This window comes from Rattus rattus, chromosome 13, assembly GCF_011064425.1.
Source record: "Rattus rattus isolate New Zealand chromosome 13, Rrattus_CSIRO_v1, whole genome shotgun sequence".
NCBI classification, from domain to species: Eukaryota; Metazoa; Chordata; class Mammalia; order Rodentia; family Muridae; genus Rattus; species Rattus rattus.
In genome coordinates this window covers 60857276-60871094 of record NC_046166.1, presented here as the reverse complement: position 1 = coordinate 60871094, position 13819 = coordinate 60857276, and the positions used below count along the sequence as shown (strand labels likewise).

At 42.8% G+C, this 13819-nt stretch overlaps 1 protein-coding gene and 1 pseudogene across 6 annotated transcripts in view; both read left to right on the top strand.

The window, feature by feature from the left end:
- Positions 1-13819, top strand: part of Nsd3 (nuclear receptor binding SET domain protein 3) — a 112126-nt gene that overhangs the window by 19465 nt on the left and 78842 nt on the right. The window lies entirely within an intron of this gene.
- Positions 9153-9280, top strand: LOC116915186 (annotated as a pseudogene).

Below are 13819 nucleotides of genomic sequence, written 5' to 3'. Positions count from 1 at the left end.
GGGTGCAGCCCACGTTGACTACAGCTCATCTTCTCACTTGTGGACTTCACTGTCACACGCTTCTGAAAACTCACACTGATTCAAGCAGTCATTTGCCTTACACTCTCTGTGATTTTTGTTTTGTTTTTGTTTCTTTGAGACAGTATCTGACTGGGTAAAGCTGGCTGGTCTGTGTAGACCACCGTGCTCCTCTGGCCTTGATCCTAAGCCTCCAGAAAGTGCTGTGATCACATGTTGCTGTCTTCAGACACATCAGAAGAGGGCATTGGATCCCATGACACATGGTTGTGAGCCACCATATGGATTGAACTCAGGTCGTCTAGAAGAGCAGTCTGCTCTTAGCTGCTGAGCCATCTCTCCAACTCCCAACAGGGGTTCTTATTAATGCCTAGAGAATGAAAAGCAGTCTGGTAGTACTCAGGCTCAGGAGGCAAGGGAAGTGGATGTCTGTGAGTTCAAGACCAGCTTGGTCACATAGGGAGTTCAAGCCAGTCAGTCTACGTAGTGAGACCCTATCCAACAAAGCAAACAAAGAAATGCAATAAAAATCAAAAAGAGGGAAATCTTTTGCAGTGCTCATTAATAAAGATCTCCAGTCCTCACTAAAAAAGATTGTTGTGAGTTTGCTTTTCTTAAATATTTTTGTTTTACCTTTTACAAGTTTTTTAAAATTTGCTTTTATTATTTTATGTGTATGAGTATTTTGCTTGCTTGTGCACCTAGGCATCACATGAGTGTTGGGTTCCCAAGGAGGTAATGAGCCAGATGTGGGCGATGGGAATCGAACCTGGGTCTTTGACATCAAGTGTTCTGAATTACCTAACCAGCTCTCCAGTCTTTGTTTTACCTTTTACAATAGCTCTGTAATCTACATGGTGTATCGTTTTTCAGTATGGTGAGATGTCACCATTCATTCATTCATTCATTCATTCATTCATTCATTGAGATAGGGTCTCTGTGTAGCCTTGACTGTCCTAGAGCTTCTTGTGTAGTCAAGGCTGACTTCGAATTCATAGATATCCTCCTGCCTCTGTGTCCTGAGTGCTGGAACTAACTGTATGCCACCATGCCCAGCCCCGCGCTGCCTGTCTTTATCTGCGTGGTGAACAGTAGTCTCAGCACCTTTCTTACCTGACTGCCTCTTGCTCTGCTGTGCTGCCTCCGTGAGTCACTTGTGGGCAGGCTGGGCTCTGTGGCTGTCCAGATTCCGTTTTGGTCTATCCCTTTCTGCTGCTTCACCTTTTAATTACTGGATCACAGCAATAAGTGAAAAACATTCTGGTTTTTTTTTTGTTTGTTTGTTTTTTAATTGTTTTAAGTACATTTACCATATATATATATATATATATATATATTTAAGATTTATTTATTTCATGAATGTGAGCACACTGTAGCTGTCTTCAGAGACACCAGAAGAGGGCATCAGATCCCATTACAGATGATTGTGAGCCACCATGTGGTTGCTGGGAATTGAACTCAGGACCTCTGGAAGAGCAATCAGTGCTCTTAACCACTGAGCCATCTCTCCAGCCCGTGTATATTATTTTTAAAAGAAAAAAAATTGTCTAGTTGTAGGAAGTTTTTTGAGACATAATTCATGCTTATTAAAACTCACTCTTTAAATTTTAATTAATTTTTATTTTAGACAGGGTCTCCCTATATAGCTGGAGTTAGCCTAGAACTTGCTATGTAGACCAGGTGGCTTTGAACTCACAGCGATCTTCCTCTAGAGCATGCACTGTCACACTTGGCTAAAACTCTTCACGTGCACAGCAGAGTGACTGTTAGTATATTAGAGGTTGTACAGCCATCATTTCTATATCCAGAGCATCTCTCAAGAGGCCCCAATCCCATTACACATAAAATAAAGACTTAAACATTTTTTTTTTTTTTTTTGAAAACCTGAGACCTAGTGCTGTGGTAGTGCAGCTCTCTGAGGCTGAGCTGGGGGGAGAGCTTGTGCTAGAGTCAGGAAGTCCTGGAAGCGTCCTTACCTAGACAGGGTGTGCATCTTTGGAAAGTGAGTAGTCAGTGATTTGTAGGACTTCGTTTTCACCCCAACCTGGATCCAACTCAGGTGGTCAGGCTTGCCAGAGTGAGCCATCGTTCAACCCAGCTGTTTTTTTTGGAATTTTTAATTGTTAATTTTTTAAGCAAGTAGGTTTTCCACTTAAATTCAGAAATTAGTCATCAGCTTCGATTTTTTTGCTTTTGCAAGGCTACCTTGGAAAGTACCTTAGTGAAGATCCACGATAAGGTTGCTCATACAGAATGTTAGTTCTCACAGGAAAAGGCTGTGGACACTGCTGTTTTACTAGTGTGGCTGCTAGAAAGCCTTTCAGGGAAAGGTTTTCTATGTGTTACAGCTCTGAATTTTCATTTAGCATCAACTAAAATGATAGGCATTTGTTCATCGTCGCCCTCCACCCCACTCTCACAGTGCAGCTCTGGCTGTCTGGGAATGTAAGTCTGTGCCACTAGATCTGGTGGACGTATCTTCCACACCATAGACTTTGCTATCTCAAACTGTCTTTTTAAAAGCCACAGGAAAACTTAAAGATTTGGAACGTGGCTGGGGAGATAATGCTATTATGTAATGGTCTGAATGTGCGTTTGCCTCACCACAGGCTTCACAAATTGAGAGAAAATACCCAAATCGTAGTCAGAAATTAGATGCTTCTACCCAGATTTTTGTACATGTATAATGTCATTGAAAGCAGTACATTTCGTTTGTTGGCAAAATAGTAAATCTTGTAATCTAGTGTTTGCTCTCTTGGGACAGGATGATTGACAGACAAATAGAACAGCCACTGCCACTTGAAAATTTGTTTGTAGTTACCCACAGAAAACTTTCAAGGAGGATGTATTTTGTTTGAAAGATTGGTTTTCTATTGAAGTCACTGTGCTAAATTCCCGTATTGCCTTTCATCTCTGGGAACTCGATGAGATGCTTATCAATTCTAGCTACTTTTTATGAAGGTAGACATTGTTGTTCATTTCCTTCTTGGTGCAGCGGAGGCCTGGTCAGGTTCTTAGAACCCTGGGGGGCGGGGTTGGTACTTTTTCTAAGAGCTCTGTCACCACTTATAACTTCATGGTAATATGTTAAAGCTGAGTAGAAACCCACAAGAACCTCCGTCACAGGACAGAGACCCTGCCTCTAGCTGAAACAAAGCTAAAACCAAAGACCACGTGATCAGAGAAGACCGACAGTTTTGGGGGTAATTTGACCTGTAGAACTGGACTTTTCCTTCTGCTCTTATTTATTAGCTGCTGAGCGGCTTCCAGTTTTAAAATAGGTATAAAGCAAAATAGCACACTTCCATTATTCTAAATGCATGTTTGTTATATTACTAAAAGTTAATTTTAAATTATGAAATCAAAGTGGGCAACACAAAAGTTGTATATTACTGCTGCTGCTGCTGCTGCTTTTTGAGACAGTTTCTCTGTGTAACCCTGGCTTCCCTGAAACTCATTCTGTAGACCAGGCTGACCTTGAACTCAGATTTACCTGCCTCTGCCTTTCTCCTCAACCCCCAGTGGTGGGATTAAAGGCGAGTGTCACTACACCTAGCTTCAAAATTAGTAATGTAGCATTCAGGATTCACACTGATCATATCTCTACAGAGATTGAACACGCAACCCAGAAAGGATGGCAGCTCTGTGTATTTCAGACTTTGCACTTTTTTAAAAGGTGACTGCCCACTCTTTCAAGGTTAAATGTCCTTTTAGTTGCTTTTTATTTTTGCAATAGTGGCGGCCAAACAATAAAATTGCCTGGTTTTTGAGGGTCAGCATAGTAGATTCATTTCCATAAACTGCATATATTCCTTTCTTGTTGCTATGGAAGCACATTGTGACTAGACTTACCATAAACCTGGAGAAATACTCTGTGAAACGGTTCATATGAAGAAACATCTTGAATCCTTGTTTTTCCTGATAAAGTAAAGGGCCTGTCCTAGACAGTGTAGAGAATGTGTTGTAGTCTATGCTTTGGTTGTTAGAATGTGGTTATTCAAATATACTGGATTATGTCTGCTGGGGTAGTTCTGATGTTCTTGCTGATTCCGTTGATTGACTGTGGAAACTATGTTTTGAGTTTCAGTTCTGTAGTATTAATAACAGGGTTTTAGCAGACATGTGTATATAATGGTTTTTAGATAATGCTTTTTTCACTGTATCCAAGGACTTAAAATTTAGGGAACTTAGGTTAGACTAAAAGAAATCTCAATGGTGGCAAGGTAAGCAGCTGTCAATCAAATTCATGGAAAGGCCTTCAACAACTTTTTTTTTTTTAATTTTTTTTTTTTTTTTATTAACTTGAGTATTTCTTATTTACATTTCGAGTGTTATTCCCTGTCCCGGTTTCCGGGCCAACATCCCCCTAACCCCTCCCCCTCCCCTTCTTTATGGGGTTCCCCTCCCCATCCAACAACTCTTTTTTTTTTTTTTTTTCTTTTCTTTCGGAGCTGGGGACTGAACCCAGGGCCTTGTGCTTGCTAGGCAAGCGCTCTACCACTGAGCTAAATCCCCAACCCCCAACTCTTTTTTTAAATTTATTTTTATGTTTATTTGTATGAATGTTTTGTGTAAATAGATATGTGTGCGCTATTTATGTGCCTGGTGCCCAAGGAGGTGGGAAGGATTGTAGGATCTCATGGAACTGGAGTTGAGGCTGGTCATGAAGTACTGTATGAATGCTGGGAATCAAACTCTGCTCTTGTAGAGGTCCCTGGTTCATTTCCTAGCATCCACATGGCTCAATAATTGTCTTTCATTCTAGCTCCAGAGATCTGATGCCTGCTTCTGGCCTCTGAGCACTGCATGTGTGTGGTACACAGGCACACATACAAGCAAAACATCCATACACATAAATGGGGCTGGGGAGAAAGGTCAGTGGCTTAAGAGTATGGGTTACTCTTCTAGAGGTCCTGAGTTTGATTCTCAGGATGCACAATAAGCAGCTCACAATTGCCTGGACCTCCAGTTTAAGGGGATGCTTTGGCCTCCTCAAGCACCCCTACCATATAAATCGTGCGCGCACGCACACACACACACACACACACACACACACACACACAATTTAATAAGTGTTAAATATTTTTATGTTGTGTCTATGGATGTTTGTCTGCATGTGTGTCTGCACACCACATGTGTGTCAGGAACTAGGAATCCAGTCAGGATCTTCTGGAAGACTAGACTTAATTACTCTTAATTACTGAGTCATTTCTTCAGACCCCAAAATACACAGATCTTTTTTAAAAATTAATTTATTTACTTTTACACTCCAGATTTTATTCCCCTCCCATTCCACCCCCCCCCGACAAAATGCACAAATCTTAAGAAAACAAAATTCACATAAACAGGTAGTTCAGCAGCCTTCTCAGTGGCATGCGCAGGAAAGCAGGAGAGTTACTCAGACTAACTTGGCTTCTATAGCTGTTTGGAGTTATTCTCTGAACTCAAGGGATGGGTAGAGCTAAGAGGAAAAGGTGTTTAAAGGCTCCACATGGGGGCTGGAGAGATGGCTCAGCGGTTAAGAACACAGACTGCTCTTCCAGAGGTCCTGAGTTCAAATCCCAGCAACCACATGGTGGCTCACAACCATCTATAATGAGATCTGATGCCCTCTTCTGGTGTGTCTGAAGACAGCTACAGTGTACTTATATATAATAAATAAATCTTTAAAAAAAAAAAAAAATAAAGGCTCCACATGGAGGAGCTGACATTAGTTAGGTCACAGAGGTGTGACCTGAGAACTGCAATCCTAGCGTTCAGCCTGCTAGAGCAGAGAGCCTCGAGAGTAGCCAAGGAAGGGTAGACCTTGCCTGCAGGGTCTCATGTGCTCTTCCCATCACTGTAGTCAGTGGGAAGCCTAAGAAGGAGTTTGTTTGGAAAGCCGTGCATTCACATTTACAAACTGACTTGGGTAAGGATTAGGTGGTCGGAAACAGAAGTAGGTCAAGTACTTAGCATCTTAGTTCACTTCCGATTCTGAAAGGCCTTAGCAGTGATTAGTAGGAGGACTTTTGAAGAACAGTCAATACAGAGAGAAGAGGTTGACATTGAAATGTAAGTCTGTAAGGTAGAGGCCAGCAAATGTACGCTCTGCCAAAGCTCTTGCTATGTAGACCAAGCTGGCGCAGAACTCAGAGGGATCTGCCTGCCTCTGTACCCTGAGTGCTGAGATTAAAGATGTGACCTACCATGCCTGGCTTGATACACTTTTTAAAATTGTTACCCTTTCCATAAATAAATTGGAAGAAAAATAAGAGTTTACAACTTTAGTTGATAATTTTCAACTTTTCCTCCTTCCCTTTCCTTCCTTCCTTTCCTTTTTCCTTCTCTTCCTTTCTTTTTTCCTTACTGCTTTGAAACTGTGTGGACAGCTTCAACAGAAATTTAAAAAGCATTAAGCCAGTTTATCTTTATGGAAGTTCATATATGTTTGTGTGTATGTGCATGTTTGCTCATTGTGTGTGCTCGTGAAGGCCAGAGGACAGTTAGTGCCATCCTCAATTGCCCTTTCTCAAAAACATGAAACAGGGTACCCCGCAGAGCATGGGGCTATCAGCTTGGCTAGGGTTTTGGGCCAGACCTCGGTGTGTGTCTGTGTCTCCCTGGTGTGCCACTGTGCCCGGCTTTCCACATGCGTCTTTGGGCTCAGACTCGGGTCTCCCATGTTTGCCCAGCAAACCCTTTACTGACTGAGCACTTTGCCATCTTTCAAAAATATTACATTTATCTATTTAGCATGTGTATGTGCGTGAGTGCATGTGTATAGTGTACATGGAGAGCCTAGGGCCAAAGGACAACTTGTAGCTGTCATTTTTTTTTTTTTTTTTTCAAGCTGGGGACCAACCCAGGGTCTTTGGTTGCTAGGCAAGCGCTCTACCACTGAGCTAAATCCCCAACCCCCTGTAGCTGTCATTTTACCTCATCCACCATGTGTTCCAAGGATTGAAACTGGTGTCATCAGGCTTGGTAGAAAGACCTTCACCATCTCACCAGCCTCCTCTGCCCCCCCCCTTTTTTTTGAAACTGAAAAATTAATAAAAAGAACTTTTTGTGTAGGAATTTTATGTACTTAAAAGTACAGATGACAGAATTAGGGCTGTAGGTCACTTAGAGCACTTAGCATACACAAAGCACAGATGACAGGATTAGGGCTGTAGGTCACTTAGAGCACTTAGCATACACAAGCACAGGTTTGACACCCAGCTCAGCAGAAAACTAGGGTGTGGTGGGAGGCAGGAGGGTTGGAAGTTTATGGTTTTTCTTGATGCAGAACATGTTTGAATTTTAATTCACATATTTAGGAATTGGGAAATAAAGTTACTCTTTAAGAGCAGATGTTTTTGAGCAAAGCGTGTATTTGAAAACGTTACTGTTCATAGGACTATGATCTTGGCGTTCCATTTGAAAAGTGTGGATAATAGTATTTTTATAGAGAAATATTTGGGAAAGGACTTAAATAATGTAACAAATATAAAACATTTAGGGGAATATTGATTGATATATATAATAAACTGCTAATTTCTTTGGTGTTTGTTGTTGTTGGAGACAAGGTTTCTCTGTATAAGAGTCTGGCTGTTCTGGGCTCCCTTTGTAGACCAGTCTGGCCTCAAACTCAGAGAGATCCACTTGCCTCTGCCTCCCAAGTGCTGGGATTAAAAGCGTGTGCTACCACACCTAACTGGTACTATTTTTTAAACATTTGAAAACATTTACTTTATGTGTCTAAATGTTTTACATACATGTACATATGCAGACTACCTGTGTACCTGGTGACCATAGAGGTCAGAAGAAGGAATTGGATCTCTACAGCTAGAGCTACAGATGGTTGGGTATGAGTCGCCATGTGGGTCTTGGAAAACAAATTGGAGTCCTCTGCAAAGAATAACAAGTGCTCTAAACCACTGAACCATCTCTCCAGCCGTGACATTATTAACTATTAATATCATTATGTTTAGTAGTTACAACTTAGGATTTCTTTGTTTGCATACATGTATGTATATACATGTGCACACACACACACAGAGTGCTGAGATCAAATCCATGGTTTTGTACATACCACCAGGATACAGCCCCATCCTAGGTGTACTGTCCTTATCTGGGTTTTATCTAGGACACAAAGATGTCAGAATTTTAAATTAACTGTACTGGGGGTTTTAATGTAGATGATGAAAAACTCCCTCAGTTCCCCAGCCTGCCTTTCATGGTTTCAGTGCCTCCTCCCTTCACATGGTTTCTTCCTCAAATGCCTTTTTTAACAACTGTGGCAATACACTGTGATTCTTAGTCCCCTTCTGTTTCACACTGCCTACTTCCTTTGTATACAATATTGTACCAAATAATTGTGAAGAGTTACTAACGGCTAACTACACCAGCTGCTGCTCTAAGTGTTGTATGTGGATTAAATGTTAATTTTTCCTGCAACCCTGAAGAAGGTAGACACACAGGTTCGAGAAAAGGAAACTAAAGATAAACTGAACCAAAGGCTTAGGAATACGGGTAAAGCAGTCTGAAAGCATAGGCCTAGAGTTGACCTTAGGTTGGCAGTGAGCTCAGCAGTGTCTGTCTGTCAACACAGACTGGGCCTCTTTTGTGAGCTCCTAGTCCTGGCATCAGTCCATATGACTGCTGTGGGCAGGTTGCTGCCTGGCTCATCCGTGTGTAAACACCACTACAGAATAATGTCCTGGGATGCACATGCTTTTACTCCAACACTAGGGAGGCAGAGGCCAGGTGGATTTCAGTGAGTTATGTCCAGCCAGACCTACACAGTGTTACCCTGTCTAAGCAGAAGAAAGCAGAACTGACTCACGGATGGCAGGACGGCTCAGCAGGTAAAGATGCTCATTACCAAGCGTGATCTGTGGGACCCACACAGTGAAGGAGGGAGCCACTCCTGAAAGTTGTCCTCTGACCTCCCGTGTGTACAAGGGACTGTTTTCTTAAGTTTTAAGAAAGGAGGGCTGTATCAGCCTTTAATTTCAGCTCTCTGGAGGCAGACGCAAGTGGATCTCTGAGTTCAAGGCTAGCCTGATCTACATAATGTAATACAGGCAGACCAGGACTACACAGTGGGACCCTGCTGTTGAATTGGGGGGTGGAGTGGGAAGGAGAGGAGCAGGAGGAAGAGGAGGAGTCAGCAGCCAGTTAAACTGAGCAGGTCTCTTTCCTGATGGGGCCTGGTCTGCAGTGGCCTCCAACAGCAGTGTCCTGGTAGGCATGTTGTTGCCTGAATAGGCTGCCCTAAGGGATCCTAGGGACAATTTCCTGGCAGCTGTTCTGTGTGTCTGATCTCAGTATTGTCATTAAACTAAGCTCCAGACAGGTACGTGTGATGCCTTTGGGGGAGCCCCAGGGCACAACGGCCAGGTCATCTTGTCCATCCACAGCAAACTGCAGAATAGGGAACATGTGATTAAGGCCCTGCCTGGATAGAAGCAACAAAGTTCGTGCGGTGGCTGTGGGGTCAGATATAAACCTACCCGTGGTGCCTTTTACACGCAACAGACCCTATACTCCTCAATCATCTACTGTGCTGTCTACACCTCACCAAATCATGCTTAGAAATAAATCTCATATCCAGTCTGCCTAAAAACCAACCAAACAAACAAACAAAAAAAAGACATGGGCTCCCTAAGAATAAGAAATTGTCATGTAAGTTAGATTAGTGTTGTTATACTTCTGAAAGTTACTAGCTGCAGCTGGAGGTATTGTAAGGAAAATAGACTGTGAAGAAGCAGGAGGTTAGGAGGTGTCTGTGTTAATTACCTTTCTTGTCCCCATGACTGCATGGCAGATAGGAAGCAACCTAAGGGAAGGAAGGTTTATTTTGATTTGCAGTATGAAAGGGTATGTTCATTATGGTGGAGAAGGCATGGTGGGAGCAGCAACTGTTCATGGTGGGGGGAGCATGCAGAAGCTGCTTATTACATCTTATTACATGCTTATTACATGCTTCCAATAAGGGAGTAGAAGGGTTGGAGAGCGGTGTTTGGAGGATGGAGAGAGGAGGGGTGGGAAGGAGAGAGAGAAGAGACTAGATGAGATGAGGCACTCACTCATCCTCCCCAAAATTATTTTCTCCACTTCTAAAGATCACACAACTTACCAAAGTAAGGTCACATGGAGAGAGCCAAGGATTTAAACACATGAGCGTTGGAGGTGGGAGGGGCAGTTTCACATGGACCATAATGACAGCTATGGAGTAAGAAAGCTGGGAGATGGGGTTGGGGATTTAGCTCAGCGGTAGAGTGCTTGCCTAGTGAAAGGCCCTAGGTTTGGTCGGCTCCAAAAAAAAAAGAAAAAAAAAAAAAAAAAAAACAGTGCCAGCATATATTGTCATGGCCCCAATCCCCTCTGGATGCTCCCCCAACGTTCCTGTTCGGTCATCAACTTTATATTTGAAGACTTTTAGGACTCGTGATTATATTTTTTCCTCTTCAGTTATTTTGGGGAGAGGGTAGTATTTACCAAGCAATGAGCTTTCATCATGATATTTTCATATGTGGCTTGTACTTCAGATTTAAAAAAAAAAATCCTCTTCTCTGTTTCTAAAAAAAAAAAAAAAGAAAGAAAGCTGGGAGATAATCAAGAGGAGATCAGTCACACGAACAATTGGAGTTACATATGTCAGAAATAAAACTCAAGTGAAGTCCCACGATCCTCAGGCTTCTTGCTTGGACAACTAGCACATGCAATTTTGGAAGAACACATTTAGATAGCAACACGTGTGGCTGTCGCCCTTAATCTCAGCGTTTGGGAAGTTGAGGCAGGAAGATTGGCATGAGTTAAGTCCAGGTCTACTCTGGCTGCATTCAAAACAAAACAAAAGAACTATCTAGAAAATCAATTATCATAGTGTAGGATAAGGTGCTCAGGGCTGGTTTGGGCTTTGAAATTAGTATAGAAATCAAAGAATAAATCAGATTTTAAAAGAAGACACTGGCAGGTGTGGTGTGCACACCACCTTTTTTTTTTTTTTGGTTCTTTTTTTCGGAGCTGGGGACCGAACCCAGGGCCTTGCGCTTCCTAGGTAAGCGCTCTACCGCTGAGCTAAATCCCCAGCCCCCACACCTTTACTTTTAACACTGAGGTGGCAGAGGCAGGGGGATATCTGAGTGTGAGGCTGTATAGCAAGTTCCAGGCTAGCCAGGGCAACATAGGGAGGTCCTGTCTCAGAAAACAAAATGACACAAAGAAGAAGAAACCGTAGGCTTTGTTCAAACTGGTTTTATGACTTGAGAGACTATGAGTCTGTGCTTTGTAATCCGGAAGCTTTGAAAAGGGCGGAGCCCTGACAAAGGCCTGCTTCAGTCCCGAGGGCGTGTGTGGCTCCTGAGGTTAAAGTATGGTTGTCCTCATGTCATCAGCCTCTCTATGGCAGAAACACTGAGGAAGAATACACGGTTAGAAATCAGGAAATTTAGTCCTCAAGCCAACACTGATTAGCTTGTGGCCCTGGGAAAATCTACATCTCTGGTATTCTGTGTGGTTACCTAACAAGTGAGGCTAATGCACATCTGCCTTGGCAGCCTTCCAGAGTTGTTTTGCACATCAAATAAGGATGCATATCAGGCTGAGGAGATGGCTGAGAGGTTAGAGCACTGACTGCTCTTGTGGAGAACCCGTCTTGGACAGCTCACAGCAGCTGCAGTTTCAGCTCCATGATACCTCTATGGGCACTTGAATCACATGTATACACACATGGTACATGCACACAACAGGAGTGCTAGCTAGGAGTGTAGCTCAGGAGTAGAGTGAGTGTTTAGCGTGCACTGGCCATGGGTGTAATTCCCTCACTCTCTGTGTACACAGATACTCCTGTCACTGCAATTGAGTCTGAATACGTGTGTCTGAAAACTTGGTAGACTGATCCGGGAGACCCGTTTGGAAGTTTGTATCATGACAGTGATCACAGCTAAAGAGGCAGGTTGCATTTGATTGGATGGTACTAGTGAACGTGCCTTTAGGTGGAAGTATCCATGAAGAGTTTTTATTTTTATCTGTGGGGTAACAGAATTAGAAGTCACCCTTTTATAGATTGCTTTTTTGTTACTGTGATGACTAAAAGCAACTTGGCATGGGAGGGGAGGGCTTGTTTGAGCCACAGGGACCACGGAGGGATGCTGCTTATTGGCTTGCTCCTCATTTCTGCTTAGCTAGCTTTCTTAAATAGCACAGGGCCAGCATAGGGTAGTACTGCCCAGCGTGGGCTGGGCCAATCAAGAAAAGGCCCCCAGGCCAGTCTGACTGAGCAGTCCCCAGTGAGACTCCAGAACTCTGGGGTGTGTCCAGGTTCACAACTGTGACGAGCTAGGAGAATCCTCTTCTGTCTGTTGCTGTGAGCTGTATGTTTTTGTCAAGGATCAATTTCAGGAATGTTTCTGTCTGCTCTGTATCCTAAGACATTATTTGTAACGCTTCTCAGCACTGTCAGTGACTGGCGTAAGCTAGCTGGGCACTGAGTTGAAGCTTAACTGTCAGTTGACAGAGTTGTGTTTACTTGTCTTAATTCTCACTGCCTCTACTTCTCCATCTGTTAGAAGGGATAATATGTGGGGAAAGGCTAGCGAGAGGATTTCGTGTTGACCTCCATATAAACAGTGTTTAAACATTGGAGTTAGTCATTAGGGTAGCTGCTAATTTGACAGTTGTCCAGGAATAGAGCACTTGAACAAAAGAAGGAATCCTTTAGAAACTGATAGCTTTGGGGAGGAGATGGGCTTTAGAGGCACATGAACCTGCATTTAGTCCAGAGATGCCTGCCCTTTGCTTTGTGGTTTGGGTGGGCCACTTAGCCCCTTACTCAGGCCATCACGGCCTTTTACAGGAGTCACAGTGCCCAACTACCTACCTAGCAGGTTGTTATGAGGAGTAGATGGAGTGATGTACAAACACCTGGCCCAGAGGAGCTGCCAGAGTGAGGCTGCTGCTTACCCTCCTCCTTACATCGGTGGAGAGCAGCTGGGAACTAGATTTTGGTGTCCTACATGGGTTTTGCTTTTGTTTTTTAATTTTAATTTTTAGATGTTCTTTCATAGCTCTGGTTAGCCTGGAACTCACTGTGCAGATCAAGCTGGTCTTGAACTCAGAGAGATCTGCCTTCCCTTGCTTCCCCAAGTGCTGAGGTTAAAGGTGTGTGCCTCCGTAGCTTGTAACATTTGCCGTCTTATCAATTTGTTAGCAATGTTAAAAGGTCTCGGGCTATTTGTTTGATCACAGTGAACGAACAACAGCTGTGAGTGGAGGACTGGCTACGGCTCAGAGAATAAATTGTTAGGTTTTGTTTTCCTCTCTGATTTGCAGTTCTGAGTTTGGGAAGTACTAGATACTCCTTAAACCAAGATGGTAAACACTGTTAATCGTAGAATTGAACTAGTCTGTATGCTTCAAAAGCCTACACACTATTCCAAACATCTAAAATCAGTTCATCAGAGTTAATTAGTAATAAAACCTGTTTGTTCTATAGATGAAAATGTAAAAATAGTTATGAACTATTCATCAATATTTTATCTTGGATGTGAACTTGTCCGAGTTCTGACAAGACAGTGTGGTCTTATTGCAGATGTGTGTCTATGTTAAACTCGTTACCTAGTGTGGGGAGGTTCAAGTACTTTGTAGTACACTGCATAATTGTGTAATAAATACAGTGATGAACTTCAGTGATCTAGTGAAGGACTTGCATCAAAATTAGCTGGGATGTGGTTTTAAAATACTCATGCTTTAACCTTCCCCACACAGACTTTATTAAGCTGGAATCTTCAAGAGTAAAGTGCATTTAAAAATGATTCTGCTATATATGCCA